This window comes from Echinops telfairi, unplaced genomic scaffold (assembly GCF_000313985.2).
Source record: "Echinops telfairi isolate 266 unplaced genomic scaffold, ASM31398v2 ScPeMD7_7469;HRSCAF=8507_0, whole genome shotgun sequence".
In the NCBI taxonomy this organism is placed as follows: Eukaryota; Metazoa; Chordata; class Mammalia; order Afrosoricida; family Tenrecidae; genus Echinops; species Echinops telfairi.
In genome coordinates, this window is record NW_022111372.1 from 59,523,611 (window position 1) to 59,528,180 (window position 4,570).

Below are 4,570 nucleotides of genomic sequence, written 5' to 3' on the forward strand. Positions count from 1 at the left end.
ATGATGGAAACTTCGAAGCAAAATTATCCCAGTTACAATCGATCCTGTTTTTACTTGTGGCATATCTATTTCATAGGGGATTTTTTTACACCTCTGGAAAGATGATGCAATCTCTCCCTACTAATAACTAAATTAGATCTGTGCCTGAGCGGAGGGATGGCCATGAGGAAAACACCCAAGTCCCATGGAGTTAAACTAGGATTTGGAGGTCATCCAAGATTCACAGCAACACAACTGCCTTCCCCTTCTCACACTGATGAAGTGCTGTCAAAAAAGCAGGGACCCAGCTGCAGGGAAGCCCGAGAAAGAGTTAATTGTCACCCAACACCTTGGTGTGGAACGGTGTAAGAAAGACGGCTGGCTGGGAGAGGCAATCCAGGTATTTGACACCACCCTCAGTGTGTGCTACAGAAGGTGACATGCTCGTCACTTCGTTTGTCAGAGGTTTGTTCTCAAATAAACATGAGCAGTGCCTGACAACACAGTCATACATGCTTCTTTACCGCCATATATCTGTCTTTAATATCTATTGGCACCCCTCACTGACACTCATTAACATCGCGTAAATTCTGATCTATTTCAACTCTGTAGGTGTATTAGTCTGGGTTCTTTACAGAAACAAATCCACAGAAACTCATGCATAAGAGAGAGTTTTATATATAGGTTAAGTGTGCATCAAGAAAACATCCCAGCCCAGTGCTGCCCAAGCCCACAAGTCCAACATTAACCCATATGTCCAACACCAATTCATGAAGTCCTCCTCCATCTCACAAAACAGACGCAATGACGCCGACTGCAGGAGGAAAGCTGAATCAGTGAACATGTAAGCATCTCAGCATTGGCAGGGTCTCCACACGGGTGCTCCAGCATCCAGTACTACATCGGGGTAGGTCCATGTGGCTTCTCCTTGGGGATGTCTTACAGGAAGTCAGTCTTGCAAGCTGAAGCAGGGAACTGGCTAAGGCAGCTGCACCCTGGTCCAACCATCACAAAGCAAAAGACCCGAGAACTAGAAAGACGAGACTCACTAAGCCATTTATCCCTCCGCCCTTCAATTAATCCCACATGTGTTTATCGTCCAGGTTGGCACAATAAACTAACTAACTCAGTAGGGCAAGGCAGAACTGCCTTTGTGGTTTCCTGAGCCTGTAAATCCTTGGGAGAGTAGTAAGTGTCATCTTTCTCTCATGGGCAGCTGGTGGGTTCAAACCACTGACCTTGCAGTTAACAGCCCGATGCATAATCCACTATGCCACCAGGCTCCTTGTATGAATGGACTCCATTTCTTAATTTGGATTTGGAGAAAGTAATCTAATCCCCCTGAACAGATGGAGGAACGCTGGTGGCTCTCAGGTGAAGCATTGGGCTGTTAACCGTGGGATCAGCGGCTCAAAAACCTCCAGCTGCTCCGAGGATAAAGATGACGCTTTCTTCACCTGATTAGAGTTGCTGCCTCAGAAACCGACAGGGGCAGTTCTACCCTGTCCTATGGGGTGACTATGCATCAGCACTGACTAAATGACAGTGCATTTTTATTTTCATTATTATTTAACAGATGGAAAACTGGGGTCCAGAGAGATAAAATAACTTGTTTATTTTATCTCGAACAACCAGCTATTAGTCCAACCTGAACCGGAATCCTTGTCTCCGGATTATCATTCGAGTGTTCTCTCTGCTAAGAGGGAATGAGAAGGTCGGGGAGGCCGGAAAGCCCGCAAGAAGCACGGTGAAACGGACACAGGTAAGAAGGGCTAGAAATCGGGAGGAAGGCTGTGTACCTCCGCCTCCCCCCGTTATTGGAAATGGGAAATACAAAAACATTCTGCATGTGTCCTGAACCAGGGCCAGAATGAACTTATTAAAGAGGTCGGAGCACGGCACCCGCAGCTTGGTCCTTTTCCACATGTGCCTGGAATATGTGCTTTGGATCCAATTAGTAACAGAGAAAATTGTTTCTGTGGGACATGAAGTCTTTATAAATAGAACCGTAGTCCAGCAGTTTCTGAACAGTCAGGGGATTCTCTGTCCTCTAGTGTCAGCGATTTATTATTTCCGTCCCATAAAATGCATCTCCACCAGTTCTAGGCCCCATTAAGTGCCTGCGCCCCTGCCCCAGGCGTATTGTGTATACCCTGTTGCCTTTTGACTCACATCCTGGAGAGGGGCGGTAGGTCTTTTGTCGTATGGTCCTTGCCAAGGCTGGCACTGTGGTGAGGGTGACGCTTCTTTGTCATGCCGTTGGGAGGACTTTGAACTTCAGTCGTAACTCCTCCCAGACTGCATACTTAGGAAAGAGAAGAAAAACAAAACGATCTTTCTCCTGCCATCGCACTTACCGCATCTCAGCTGCTACATTCCTTTCTCTCAACCAACTGCAGCGCTTCTGTGATTCCTTTTTTCTGTGCGCGTGCGCACATTGGTTCCTCTGGTTTACGCTAATCTTGTCACTTGCCAAAAATGTAGAACCCTTCAAGAACCCAAACTTTCTGCTAGGGAGTCTAGTCCACCTTACAGTGGACTAGACCCTATAAGATAGAGCCCAGTTGCTCCTTATTGCTTCTGAAACGACACACTTTTATGGGTTAGGTAATCTCATCTCCCTCCCATGGTGCAGGTGGTGAAATTAAACCCCCAATCTTGTGACTGCTCCAAGGCTTAGCCTACAGAACCACCAACCCAACCTCACGGCCTTCCGGTCCATTCCAACTCATGGTGACCCTCGAGAAGAGGACAGGGCTGCCCTATCTGTGGGCGCTGGAGAGAAAGACTCATAGTTCTCGTGAAGAACAGCTGGTGGTTTCGAACTGCGGCTGACCTGGTGGTTAGCAGACCAATTGTAACCACTATGCCACCAGGGCTCCACAGAGTCACCAGGACCTCCTAAAAATGTAGGGAGTAAAGAGTAATTCTAAAATGATACTTTAAGTTAAGCATATCCAACTGTAACTAAGGCCTACGACTGTTGCCTACTAAACAACTGGTTGATACAAGGGGGTCGATTCTTTCTACTGTTCCCTTTCTCTTTTTCACATTCACTGCTCCAGGAAACAGGCAGTAATCGCTAACTTCAAATGGCAATGCCAGAGTGCTTTGCAGACTCCAAGGACAGCAGCATTCCCTTCGACCAGAGTCTTCTCTTGACTGTGTAGACTGTCCTAGAAGTGAACACTCAGTACTTGGTGAATCAAGCCATTATATGCTGACCTATTAGTCAAGACTTCTTGGGTTGCAAGTGACAGAAAAAACAACCTAACTAACTAAAATTGTCTTGACTGTCCCTCCCAAAGTAAAGAGATGTCATGCTTACCTAAAGAAAAGATACAGGATGCACGCATTTTTTATTGTGCTGGATTCAGGAGCCGTAGCAATGTCACCAGGACCCCTTTCTCCAGACCCTCCTTCCTCGATGCAGATTCCCTCATAAGTAGATTCTCTCCGTTCCATGGGCCCTGGTAGTCCCAGACTGATATCCTCACAGGTACAGGACCAGCAGAAGAGATTCTAACCCCACAATGATCAATTAAACTCTAGGACTGTGTCTCACCAAGCCAACTTCAACCGCATCTGGACTCCCAAACCAATTCACTATGGCCAGGACTCGTTCACTGCCCGCCTCATGTACACCACCTCTGGCAGAGGAAGCCACGGTCTTGTTACCAGAACAAGTGAGATTAGATGATGTTCAAAATAATGATGTAACACGCTGAGCCACACTCACGGCAGCTCAAGGGAAGAAGACCCCCGAGCCGATGGACTGACACTGTGGCTGTAACTGTGGCGCAAGCACAGGAACAATTGTGGAGATGGCGCACGAGCAGGCGGCATTTCCTTCTGTTGTGCATGGAGTCACTGTGGATTGGAGCTGCTGATGTGATGGTACCTAACAACAGCGCTCTGCTCACTCATAGTCATTCATTCACTCACTCACTCACTCACTCACTCATTCCATGTATAGAAATGAATTGAGAGCATACTTTATATTAAAATCCGGTTCAACATCTACTCATCCTTCATGACACACCCTCAAGAATGATTAGTTCTCAGTTACCTCCTTCCTCTAAATAACGTTTGTCGACATTCCCTCTTTGATGCTCCTATTCTTCTCCGCAATGGCCTCCGCTAGAGCACACATCGCTCAGGCTCATATTGATACGCCTCTTCGTTTCCCTCCCTCATTTACTATGAGCACCTGGAAACATATACTGTATCTTATTTATCTTGGCATCCCTACATATCAACAGCAGACACTTACAAAGTGTTCAAAAATCTTTTGCTGAATGAATACATAAGTGATGAGTTATTCATGTAATTCCTGAATTAATACACACAATCAAGGTCCAGGGAGATTTTGCAAACCATCAGGGGAATAAATCAATAAATAACTAGGTGTGATGTAGCGTGATCAAAGGATAAGTGAGCAAAGGTTTATCAAGCAATGGAAAGTGCGGTATATTTGTCCTCGTAACAGGATTGTTACAGTTTTAAGATATTCATCTAATCTATTTTTCTATAACTTCTTCCCAAATATTCTTAGTTCCTCATATATGAGTGTGTTAGGTCTGGTGGACTG